Genomic DNA, 14324 nt, shown 5'->3' on the forward strand with positions numbered 1-14324 from the left:
ATAAAGCCAGATTTTACCCTATTAAACGATCAGTCCTTTCAGATAGAATATGCAATGTCCTTTCACATTTACCTATGGAAAAACTCACCCAAAGCCATATGCAAATGAGCAGAGAAGCAATGGTGTAACTAGGACAGGCTGGATACATTTCAGATTTCTGCATGGGGTCCCCATGCAGCTTAATAATATATATACATATTTGTACACACACATGTATGCACTTTTATACACACACATAAAGTTCTACACTCATATACACATTTATACACTTTTATACACATGTATACAGGCATAAGTACACATTTATGCAGTCATATACACTCAACGGCCACTTTATTAGGTATACCATGCTAGTAACGGGTTGGACCCCCTTTTGCCTTCAGAACTGCCTCAATTCTTCGTGGCATAGATTCAACAAGGTGCTGGAAGCTCCTCAGAGATTTTGGTCCATATTGACACGATGGCATCACACAGTTGCTGCAGATTTGTTGGCTGCACATCCATGATGCGAATCTCCCGTTCCACCACATCCCAAAGATGCTCTATTGGATTGAGATCTGGTGACTGTGGAGGCCATTTGAGTACAGTGACCTCATTGTCATGTTCAAGAAACCAGTCTGAGATGATTCCAGCTTTATGACATGGCGCATTATCCTGCTGAAAGTAGCCATCAGATGTTGGGTACATTGTGGTCATAAAGGGATGGACATGGTCAGCAACAATACTAAGGTAGGCTGTGGCGTTGCAACGATGCTCAATTGGTACCAAGGGGCCCAAAGAGTGCCAAGAAAATATTCCCCACACCATGACACCACCACCACCAGCCTGAACCGTTGATACAAGGCAGGATGGCTCCATGCTTTCATGTTGTTGACGCCAAATTCTGACCCTACCAGCCGAATGTCGCAGCAGAAATCGAGACCCATCAGACCCGGCAACGTTTTTCCAATCTTCTACTGTCCGATTTCGATGAGCTTGTGCAAATTGTAGCCTCAGTTTCCTGTTCTTAGCTGAAAGGAGTGGCACCCGTTGTGGTCTTCTGCTGCTGTAGCCCATCTGCCTCAAAGTTCGACGTACTGTGCTTTCAGAGATGCTCTTCTGCCTACCTTGGTTGTAACGGGTGGAGATTTGAGTCACTGTTGCCTTTCTATCAGCTCGAACCAGTCTGTCCATTCTCCTCTGACCTCTGACATCAACAAGGCATTTCCGCCCACAGAACTGCCGCTCACTGGATGTTTTTTCTTTTTCGGACCATTCTCTGTAAACCCTAGAGATGGTTGTGCGTGAAAATCCCAGTAGATTAGCAGTTCCTGAAATACTCAGACCAGCCCTTCTGGCACCAGCAACCATGCCACGTTCAAAGGCACTCAAATCACCTTTCTTCCCCATACTGATGCTCGGTTTGAACTGCAGGAGATTGTCTTGACCATGTCTACATGCCTAAATGCAATGAGTTGCCGCCATGTGATTGGCTGATTAGAAATTAAGTGTTAACGAGCAGTTGGACAGGTGTACCTAATAAAGTGGCCGGTAAGTGTATATACTCATATAGTATATACACACTCAAACAATACACACACATAGTGGAGCAGATTTACTTACCCGGTCCTGTTGCGATCCCGCTGGTGCACTGTCCAACAAGGATTCGGGTCTACCGCGATTCACTAAGATCGTGCGTCCAATTTCCTGCTTGTGCCGCTTCTGCGCCGAGGTCCGCCGCCATTCACCTTCTTCTTCCTCGTGCATGTAAGTGCTTGATCTTGCAACACAATTCTGTTTTTAAATTCCGCGATTTGTCAGAATCCATCAGGTTGTCTGATGGATCGCCCACCGATTTATGTCGCATGCAAGCCAATGCCGATGTGCCACAATCCGATTGTGTGTGCCAAAAACAATTCAGAGCAAAATGGAAATATTCGGGAAAGCCGATTGAATCGCGGTCTGCGGACCCCGGTATGTACATATACATACATTTATATACGCATACAATATATACACAGCATATACACATATACAGTATATACACATACTGTATAATACCTACACACTATGTACGCACATATAGTACTGTATATATGTCATATACTTAGACATACAGTATATACACCATATACACACATACATAATGCATATTCATACACACACATATTGTATAGGATATTCACACATACAGAAGATACACAAGTATGCATCATAAACACGCATACAGCATACACCACACATACATGTATACAGTCATACACACATGTATGTACTCAATGTCCGCCACACAAATGACTTCTTGCAGACCAACTAGGGGATGAAATCTGAATTTAGTAGAATGCTAGGGGAATATTGCAGATCTATATAATGTTAATTCACCCAAATGTTAGTCTCACCCAAAGTATCAGTAAAATTTCAGTAAATATAAAAGAAAAGGGAAATATAAAGAATAAAGGAAAAATATTGCTAAACAATATCTGTAATTTCACCACTGTAACTCTACTTTTAGGCTTGGTATATAATTTGTACAGTATAGAGGGAGAGGTGATAAAGGGAATACTACATCATTGGATCAAAAATAACACCTGACTCGCGCCACATAAATGATGCTCCCCTCTATTAATATCAATGTCAAAATAACACGTCAAAATTTTGATCTGTGGGGGTCTGGTTGCTGAGACAAGAGCTAACAATGAAATGAAGGGGCAGAAGGGATCAGCTGAACATTGTGTCTCATCAGCTGTTACTGGCTCTGCTTGGCTGATCCTCAGAAAAATGAGTGGAGCAATCTACTTGCTGAGATCCTCAGAGAGTAGATGTTACTTGTAGATGGACTCTAAGACTTTCCATGACCTTGTTCATTGCTTTGCTCCTTCACAGCCGAGGGGACAATGCACTCAATTCTGGACCCTTGACGATAACAGTTTCTTACATATTGTTTAGGACCCCTGTAAACAATCTCTATAGCAAAGATGTACAAGTTCATACGGTTAAAATAACTACTATCCATCAATTCTATCAGTAATTCTACAGGGTTGATCAAGAAAAAGGCAGACTAAAAGGTTTGTAGGAAAAAGAGAACCCTACACCAAATATCCCATTTCATGGGTCTAATTTCTTCCAAAAACGAAACATGTCAATTAGAATAAATCTCTGTAACAGTGTGCATTTTTTGTAGAAATCTAGTACCTACTACTTGTATTATTATATTTTTTAAATAATGCATCAGGATCACTCACAAACTTGTCCAATATGTCAACCACACAATGAGTATGTCAATCACAATGAGTTCTATCATCTTGAAGCTGTTACAGCAAAGAATCATGATGATGATCAGAAATTTCTTTCATCTAGATAGAGGATGTCTTCTTCTCCTGGTTACTCTCTGATATGTACTCATAGGTAGAAATGCCTCTCCTCTGGTGTAGAGGATGCCCCTGTCTATAGTGATGGTAGATCCACCTCTCTTCTATGTGTAGAGGATGCCCCCTGTCTATAGTGATGGTAGTACCTCCTCTCCTCTAGGTGTAGAGGATGCCCCCTGTCTATAGTGATGGTAGTACCTCCTCTCCTCTAGGTGTAGAGGATGCCCCCTGTCTATAGTTATGGTAGAACCTCCTCTCCTCTAGCTGTGGAGGATGTCTCCTGTCTATGGTGATGGTAGAACCTCCTCTCCTCTAGGTGTAGAGGATGTCCCCTGTCTATGTTGATGGTAGACCCTCCTCTCCTCTAGGTGTATGGGATGCCCCCTGTCTATGGTGATGGTAGAATCACCTCTCCTCTAGGTGTAGAGGGTGCCCCCTGTCTATGGTGGTGGTAGAACCACCTCTCCTCTAGGTGTAGAGGATGCCCCCTGTCTATAGTGATGGTAGAACCACCTCTCCTCTAGGTGTAGAGGATGCCCCAGTCTATGGTGATGGTAGAACCTCCTCTCCTCTAGGTGTAGAGGATGTCCCCTGTCTATGGTGATGGTAGAATCGCCTCTCCTCTAGGTGTAGAGGATGTCCCCTGTCTATGGTGGTGGTAGAACCACCTCTCCTCTAGGTGTAGAGGATGCCCCCAGTCTATGGTGGTGGTAGAACCACCTCTCTTCTAGGTGTAGAGGATGTCCCCTGTCTATGGTGGTGGTAGAACCACCTCTCCTCTAGGTGTAGAGGATGCCCCTTGTCTATGGTGGTGGTAGAACCACCTCTCCTCTAGGTGTAGAGGATGCCCCCTGTCTATGGTGGTGGTAGAACCACCTCTCCTCTAGGTGTAGAGGATGCCCCCTGTCTATGGTGGTGGTAGAACCTCCTCTCCTCTAGGTGTAGAGGATGCCCCCTGTCTATGGCAATGGTAGATCCACCTTTCTTTTAGGTGTAGAGGATGCCCCTGTCTATGGTGATGGTAGAACCTACTCTCCCCTAGGTGTAGAGGATGTCCCCTGTCTATGGTGATGATAGAACCACCTCTCTTCTAGGTGTAGAGGATGTCCCCTGTCTATGGTGATGGTAGATCCACCTCTCTTCTAGGTGTAGAGGATGCCCCCTGTCTATGGCGATGGTAGATCCACCTCTCTTCTAGGTGTAGAGGATGCCCCCTGTCTATGGTGATGGTAGAACCACCTCTCCTCTAGGTGTAGAGGATGCTCCCTGTCTATGGTGATGGCAGATCCTCCTCTCCCCTAGGTGTAGAGGATTCCCCCTGTCTATGGTGATGGTAGAACCACCTCTCCTCTAGGTGTAGAGGATGCTCCCTGTCTATGGCGATGGCAGATCCTCCTCTCCTCTAGGTGTAGAGGATTCCCCCTGTCTATGGCAATGGTAGATCCACCTTTCTTTTAGGTGTAGAGGATGCCCCCTGTCTATGGTGATGGTAGAACCACCTCTCCTCTAGGTGTAGAGGATGTCCCCTGTCTATAGTGATGATAGAACCACCTCTCCTCTAGGTGTAGAGGAAGCCCCCAGTCTATGGCACTGGTAAAGCTGCCCCTCCTCCTGGCATAGAGGATGTTTCCTGTCTATGGTGATGGTAAAACCTCCTCTCCTCTAGGTGTAGAGGATGTCCCCTGTCTATGGTGATGGTAGATCCTCCTCTCCTCTAGGTGTAGAGGATGCCCCCTGTCTATGGTGATTATAGAACCACCTCTCCTCTAGGTGTAGAGGATGCTCCCTGTCTATGGCAATGGTAGAGCTTCCTCTTCTCTAGGGGTAGAGGATGTCCTCTGTGTATGGGGATAGTAGAACCTCCTCTCTTCTTGACATAGGGGAGCCTGTGACAATGGTAGAACCACTTCTCCTCTAGGCACAGCGGATGCCCATGTCTATAGTGATGGTTGAACCACCTCTCCTCTAGGCATTCCCCCAGTCTATGGTAGAACCGCCTCTCTTCTTAGTGTAGAGCATGCCCTCTGTCTAAATGGATGGTAGAACGGCCTTTCCTCTAGACATAAATAGAAGATTTGGCAAAATATCAGAAAGTCTGAGTATGTCCCAGTTGATAAGGGCCAGAAAGTGGACACAATGTAATATTTGCTATGGTGTTCCATGTGTCTATGAAAGCTGATGCTCCCCATCAGTCACAACTCTGACATTTGTTCTCAAGTGACCTTTATTATTCATTATTGTATTAGTCAATTTTTCTTTCTACTTCACTTTTTTTTGCCATAGCTTTAACAATAACACTAATGTGTGAAGGTGAGGGGTTGTTCATTTTCTCCTTTGTCAACAGCAGATAATAGATACAACCTGCGCTTTTCACTTACATTTTCATTATGACTTGTCAGGTGAGTGGTTTATTTCCTGTAAAAATACATTGCTCTGGTTCACATACATGAGAACAACCTATAGCCTCATCGAAAAGGTCAATAGGATGTTGAAATGACTAAGCTTATATTTTTAAGTAATGGCCTTTCAGAATATCCTACATAGATATATTTGTTATGTTTAATTTGACATTTTCAAATATATATATATATATATATATATATATATATATATATATATATATATTACTGATTACGGAGGTTTCGAGTATTAGGGGAACATTGCTACTTTTTTCCAAAAACAGGACCGCACCTTACACAAGGTTTTGTGCTTTGTTGAAGGTCACGGGCATAGACACTCGGTTAAGTGTTGTACGGCTGAGTAGCCTCTCCTAGGACCAGGGGTGTCAGAAACTAAGCAGTAGGGGAGCAGGGTCCAATAAGTAACCATATCTGGGTATCATACTAGATAAGGTTGAAAAAAGATGTCAGTCCATCAAGTTCAATTCATAAATCCCTGGGTGTTAATCAAGAAAAAAAAATAGACTGATGCCAAGTAGCCCATGGTAAGGGAAAGTTCCTTTTTGATCCCAAATATGGCGGTCAGAATAACTTCCTGGATCAACTTCAACTATTAACAAAATATCTTGTTCTCATAGCTTGATATTTTTGCTCTCCAGAAAGGCATTCAGGCTTCCCTTCAACATGTACAAAGTATCCGCCATAACAAAATCCTACAGCAGAGAACTCTACAGTCTTACTGCTTTTACAGTAAAGAATCTCTACCTGGGATGACCCATGTCTTTGGAGATGGTGGAACCTTCTCTCCTATTGGTGTAGAGGATGCCCTCTGTCTATGGTGATGGTAGAAACACCTCTCCTCTAGGTGTAGAGGATGCCCCCTGTCTATGGTGATGGTGGAACTGCCTCTCCTCTAGGTGTAGAGGATGCCCCCTGTTTATGGTGATGGTGGAACTGCCTCTCCTCTAGGTGTAGAGGATGTCCCCTGTCTATGGTAATGGTAGAACCACCTCTCATCTAGGTGTAGAGGATTCCCCCTGTCTATGGTGATTGTAGAACCTCCTCTCCTCTAGGTGTAGAGGATGCCCCCTGTCTATGGTGATGGTAGAGCCACCTCTCCTCTAGGTGTAGACATTGGCCCCTGTCTATGGTGATGGTAGAATCTCCTCTCCTCTAGGTGTAGAGGATGCCTCCTGTCTATGGCGATGGTAGAACCTCCTCTCCTCTAGGTGTAGAGGATGCCCCCTGTCTATGGTGATGGTAGAACCACCTCTCCTCTAGGTGTAGACATTGGCCCCTGTCTATGGTGATGGTAGAACCTCCTCTCCTCTAGGTGTAGACATTGGCCCCTGTCTATGGTGATGGTAGAATCTCCTCTCCTCTAGGTGTAGAGGATGCCTCCTGTCTATGGTGATGGTAGAACCACCTCTCCTCTAGGTGTAGACATTGGCCCCTGTCTATGGTGATGGTAGAATCTCCTCTCCTCTAGGTGTAGAGGATGCCTCCTGTCTATGGTGATGGTAGAACCACCTCTCCTCTAGGTGTAGAGGATGCCCCCTGTCTATGGTGATGGTAGAACCTCCTCTCCTCTAGGTGTAGAGGATGCCCCCTGTCTATGGTGATGGTAGAACCTCCTCTGCTCTAGGTGTAGAGGACTCCCCCAGCGTATGGCGATGGTAGAACCTCCTCTCCTCTAGGCATGGAGGATCTCCACTGTCTATGGTTATGGTACAACCACCTCTCTTCTAGTCGTAGAGAATTCCCCTTGTCTTGGCCACAGAACTAGAAACAAAAGGTTTATTCGAAAAATCAGAAGACTGTTGATTTGGATATTTGAACATTGTGAGAAAGTCTCCCCTTAGCCATTTTTTTTCTAAACTGTATAACTCAAAGTCTGTCTTAGTATTTTAATTATTATTTTTTTTTAGTGCCAACTGGCCCCAGTTAGAAGCAACCTCAGGTATTTGTCTCAGCAAAACCCAGATCCCTGTGCAGGTCTTAGGGAATGGAAATCTTGGGCTCATTAGCATAATTGTAAACGTTGCTTTTAGATGAAAGGAGGCCATGAAAAACAAATATAAAAAGATTACCACAGTCCCGGTGCCTGGATCTGTGAGTAAGTGTTTATCATGATGGATTTTGATGGTAGATTTCCTTTAATATGAAATATTATTTTTATGGGGCACATTTACTTACCCGGTCCTGCGGAGTTCACGAAAGTGCATTGTCCCACAATAATGCACTGCGCCGCGATTCACTAAGATCGTGAGCCTGATATTATGGATGTGTCGCTTCTCCGCTCAGGTCCAAAAAAGTTCACCTTCTTTTTCCTGGTGCACGTAAGTGCATTGTCTTGCGACACAATTTGAAAGTTAAATCCTGCACTCAGTCCAAATCAGTCGGATCGTCCAACAGCATGCCCCCTAAATTGTGACGCATGGAAGCCAGCACAGCTGCGCCACAAAAGGATCGCATGTGCCAAAATCACAGACACTTCTTAAATACCTGTGCAAGCCATGAAATCCTCGAATAAGGTGAACAATCCTACTTACCCTTAGTAAATGAGTCCATATGTTTCTAGTTAGTTTAGAACCAGAGATAGGAGCGTCTCAAGTAACACTTCCTCTGCAGCCTCTAAGAGCAACTCATCTCAAGCAAAATATGACTCTTCTCTGCTCATCTGCATATGACTTTGGTAAAAGGGCAAGAGTTTAAATAAGAGGGAATTCTAGAAAAGACATTTCATACGCTACCCAACGGGGCTAATAGTTTAACGAGGTCAAATCTGCTGACAGGTTCCCTTAAAACCCACAGCTTGAAATCAGACGACAGACATTCTCAAGCAATTTTGCCATGCCTGTCCCTGGTCTTAAGGAGTTAAATAAGTAACAATGAGGCCTAGAAGTAACTATTTCCAGCATGCAGATGACAATGTATGTATATGAACTCATTATATTAAAGATTTGCTTGTATTTGTTCAATGTTGCAAATGTTTGTTCAAGTTATGTAATAGTTCTTAGCAGAAGAATGGGGGAAAACAGGCTTTGTATGCAAATAGCTTATAGCAAGACGGGCTAAATGAAGCTTTATTAAAACATAGCTCCTTAAAATGTGTTTTCTGTCGAAAGAAAGGGAAAGAGAGCTTGCTGACATTAGCCATCTGCTGCAGACATGTATTTATTTTATCATTTGCTACCACCAGTATCTAATTATGAATTCCAGCAGAATCATAAAAGTGAAATGGTTTATATTTTACAGCCCATAAAAATATAATCTAAAATGCCATCCAGATTATTGATACCTGATTTTGGACCCAAATATAAAATTACCATAAAAATTCACGAAAGGAAAGCGGTTTTGTGTTGCGTATTAATGCAAGGAGCCGAAGACGCCTGCAGTAAAGCAGAATGCACAAAGATTCATTTACCGCCATAACAATAAAAACAAATCTGTCCACATTTTATAATGAACTATGAGTACATTCCATTCCTGACCTAGGAGCTTACAAACTAATCAGCGCACCTAAGGCGGGGTAAGAGATGATGGCAGACATTCATCATTTGTGGCGCTGGGTCCGTTTTTTTTGTTGCACACATTTGGGCACATTTGCATCAGTTTTCTGTCGGACTTAGCACGTTCTTTCTAGTGCAAATTGCTTGCACAGGTATTTTAAGAACTGCCTGCACCACATATGTGTTGCACGTGACCGTTTTGTGGCACAGCTGCACTATTCTTCATGCGGCACAAATTTCTGTACTGCAGAGGGTGTTCCGGTGCTCAGTCAGTCCATGTCCCACATTTATCATGCAGAGTCCAACAGAAATGTGTTGCGCGGTCCATGCACTCAGTGCAGAGGGCGCCAGATTAATGAAGAACGTGCGCCAGAAATCCTGACAAACTACACAGACAAACTGCACATAGTACACACTGCACTGTTCTTTTTTGCACAGAGGTGTAAGATTGTGATGCAAGGGATTAATGAATTGGCGTATGGATGGAAATGGTGTAATTCATGACGGTGAAATAGAACTCGGTAGAGCAGCTTTTTTCAGCTTTCAGTGTGCGCCAAAATTGTGCCAAAAAACATGTCAGAAAATAAGCAGCGCAGGAAAAGTGTTGGACTCCCAATCTGCGCCCAAGTTGTGCGTCTAATAAAGAAAACTTTTGAGTGTCGGTAAAGCCCCGATATTGTGCAGCTGACATTTCATAATAAAGGTGCAGCAGACCCAGGAGTGAAAAAAACAAAAAATGATCATGCATATTTTCTTCTATATCATATATTTATGTCATTGTGGGTGATCATCAAATATTTAATAGACATTGGTGGAAGGAAACAGGCTTCATGAAAGCAGTGCAGAACATTTAATAGATGTATATTGGTAAATTACCTAATATCCTGCCCCTCGCACACTTACACACACATTACAGACAACATGAGGCATAGTGTTTTCACCAGCTTGCAGTATATCACCCCTGTGCAGAGTAAGGTATAGGTGCCCTCCACTAATCATTAGAACAAGGATCCCCAATGGAATGCAGTCCCATAGATTTGAATGGAAATGGCAGCCTGCATCCGTCACCGATTCTTTTAATGCGTGGATAGGGGATCTGTACCCTATTGATAAGTTAGAATCCCTGTCCTCAGACCACCACCACTACTGTAGATAGGCGACACATTGCTCCTTATCATTCCCTTCTTCTGTCTTGATTATATTTTGTCTCAGCTTGAAACAGAATAGTGAAAAACACACTAAAAAAGAAGGACAGCCATTTCCCCCTTCCCTCCTTCCAACAACTCTATGCTGGCTATAAAATAATTGGTTGCCCAGTTTTTGAGAATTTTTGGAGGCCGCTATCATTTCAAGACAGAGTCAGCTGAACATAGTTGAGGAGTTTCTTTATCAGAAATGAGAGATCACCCTGCCAGTGTTTGGAAATTGCTCCAGTAGAGAGGATAACTGTATATAATCTCCGCCTCTCCAGACTTCAGCGCCATCCACTTTCTGTAAAGAGCGTCTGAGGATGCGCTGATGAGTGTGATTTTGTTAGTTTACATTATGTCATAACTGGAAATGAGGACATTATGTGATAACTGCTTTATACCATTCCTGGCGGATTTCATTGATTTCCACCACCCCCATCTGTATACTGTTGATTTTGCTCTGGGTTGTTAAGAGTTAAGTTAGCCGACATGGACGAATTATTCCATTATTCCTCCACTCACACTTCTTCCCTGATGCCAGGGAACTACTATCACCATAGACAGGGGCATCCTCTACGCCTAGGGAGAGGCGGCTCTACCATCACCATAGACTGGGGCATCCTCTACACCTAGAGGAGAGGAGGTTCTACCATCACCATAGACAGGGGGTATCCTCTACACCTAGAGGAGAGGTGGTTCTACCATCACCATAGACAGGTGGCATCCTCTACACCTAGAGGAGATGTGGCTCTACAATCACCATAGACAAGGGCATCCTCTACACCTAGAGGAGATGTGGCTCTACAATCACCATAGACAAGGGCATCCGCTACACCTAGAGGAGAGGCAGTTCTACCATCACCATAGACAGGGGGCATCCTCTACACCTGGAGGAGAGGTGGCTCTAGAATCGCCATAGACAGGGGACATCCTCTACACCTAGAGGAGAGGTGGTTCTACCATCACCATAGACAGGGGGCATCCTCTACACCTAGAGGAGAGGAGGTTCTACCATCACCATAGACAGGGGACATCCTCTACACCTAGGGAGAGGCGGCTCTACCATTGCTATAGACAGGGGGCATTCTCTACGCCTAGGGAGAGGCGGCTCTACCATCACCATAGACAGGGGGCATCCTCTACACCTAGAGGAGAGGCGGCTCTACCATCACCATAGACTGGGGCATCCTCTACACCTAGAGGAGAGGCGGTTCTACCATCACCATAGACAGGGGACATCCTCTACACCTAGAGGAGAGGCACTTCTACCATCACCATAGACAGGGGGCATCCTCTACACCTAGAGGAGAGGTGGCTCTACAATCACCATAGACAGGGGGCATCCTCTACACCTAGAGGAGAGATGGATCTATCATCACCATAGACAGGGGACATCCTCTACACCTAGAGGAGAGGAGGTTCTACCATCACCATAGACAGGGGACATCCTCTACACCTAGAGGAGAGGAGGTTCTACCATCACCATAGACAGGGGGCATCCTCTACACCTAGGGAGAGGCGGCTCTACCATTGCTATAGACAGGGGGCATTCTCTACGCCTAGGGAGAGGCGGCTCTACCATTGCCATAGACAAAGGTTCTTTACTGTACGAGCAGTGAGACTATGGAACGCTCTGCCGCAGGAGTTTGTCATTGTGGACTCTATGTACATGTCCAAGAGAGGCCTGGATGAGTTTCTGGAGAGCGAAAATATTATCGGTAAAAAAACATTTTCTTAATTCTTAAAGGTTGGAATTGATGGACTTGCGTCTTTTACCAGCCTTATATACTAATACTATGATAAATGTGGGCCTTTGTCTCCATGTTTGCAAAGGAATGTTGACTAGCTGTCACCTACAGCTTAGGGTAGGCTGGAAAATTAGGTAGGGAGAGCTGGGAAGAGGGTTTAGCCTTAGGGCTCGTGTCCTTCGAGTCCATCTGAATGTTTTAAAGAAATCACAATAGAATAAATAAAAAATGTCCATCTGCTACATAAAACTGAAGGAGATCCTGAAGAAAGTAACCTGTATGTTATTTGCTATAATATTCTATCATAAGAAGCTGATAATCGGAATGGCCAAGTCAGTCTCTTGTTTACTTTTATCATTCATCTTTAGGTTTAGTGTTTCTTTACGTATTTATTGTAAGAATGCAGTCGTTCTGAATACTTGATACAGAGCGCCATGTTTCCATTCATAACATGCAAGATGATGAAGGGAAAACAAAACATGACATGCCTTTCTGGGACTCAGTCGGCCATGCATGGTTAGCGTTTCTGTTCCTTTCCAAGAGTATGAAAGAGCTTTTCCACTCTACCCAGTAATGAGATCTACAAATATAGAACCAGGCACATAAAGGATGTGATACTGTCCTGCTGCTTTACACATCATAGATTGTGTGTTTGTATGGCAATATATTAGCTTTAGTTGAAATATACAAGTACAGTATATAGAGCAGAAACAGTCACTGTGCATATAAAGCAGGATACTTGGATCTAGAGCCTCACCTACTTGGTTGCTAATTCTCAATCATCCACCCCACAGAACTGCTCACTGCTCGAGTGCTGAAGGAGCAGTGGAAAGGATGAGACAGTCTATAAAGCTAGGGTAGCCCCTCATGCTCATTAGCATGATTTTAAAAGTTGATTTTAGAAGGAAGGATGCCATTGGTAACAAATATATGAAGATTACCGCAGTCACGGTGCCTGGATCTATAAATAAGTGTCCCTGTTTTTTTTAATGTTTGATATTGATGGTAAATTTCTTTTAACAACATTTATTACCTATCCCCATTACAGAAAATAAATGTAAGATTGCTTTAACATTAAGTATTGGGACCCCTTTGATCATGAGAATGCGGATTTTGGAATCTCATTTTAAGAAGGTAACAGTAGACTGATACTCCATTTCTATCTATAGTACTTAAAGGAGATCTACCACCAGGATGAAGGTTTGTAAACCAAACACACTTACATACTGGTGTGTGCCCCCAATGTCAGGATCTAGTCTTTAGGATTATTAAGACATTGTTTTTACAAAAAAAAAAGCTTTTTAAAATTATGCAAATAAGTCTACCATCACCATAAACAGGGGGCTCCAGGCTCAATAGAAGTCAATGGAGCCTGGAGACCATATGCATCATTTTTTTTTATAAAAACAAAGGCTTGAGAAGCTAAAAGAAGAGCAGATCCTGACAAAGGGGGCACACACCAGCATGTAAGTGTACTTGGTTTACATACCTTCATCCTTGTGGTAGATTTCCCTTTCAAGACATGGAAATCATACAACAACATATCCCACATGTAAAGGGAGCAGTGATATTACAGGCATTACATTAAACATCTAAACATTTTAAATTCCGGACCCACTGTTGATGGTTTTGTGGAGGTTAAGGAGGTGACAGGAGGTCCCCTGTCTATAGACTCATGCACACAACATGGAAATGAGGACACATGCTATTTTCTACAGTTAGCACACATCCTTGTTCAATTCTACGGGCTCATACACAAGGCCATGGACTCTACGGCCATATCCGTGCCCATGACACAAAAGATAGAGGAGGTTCTATTCCTGTTTTGTTGCGTCCTGGGTAGTCATTTTCAATTGACATGGGCACATGAATGGACATACACACAGCATGTCAACAGCACCGTTGTTTGCATCCGGTATAACTAAAGTCATTGTGGCTCTGACTACGTCGGTAGCCAGGACTGTTAAAATAACAATTGTGGGCACTGATCCATTAAAATGTATTAAAAACGTATGGCTTATGTTCAAAACAATGGACAACGCACAGTCAATTTTCACTGTCAAGGACATCTTCCCACAACTATGCAGCAATTTCTGACTTCTGCTGTTGTTGCAGCTCAGACATGATG

Source organism: Engystomops pustulosus, chromosome 1 (genome assembly GCF_040894005.1).
Source record: "Engystomops pustulosus chromosome 1, aEngPut4.maternal, whole genome shotgun sequence".
Classification (NCBI taxonomy): Eukaryota; Metazoa; Chordata; class Amphibia; order Anura; family Leptodactylidae; genus Engystomops; species Engystomops pustulosus.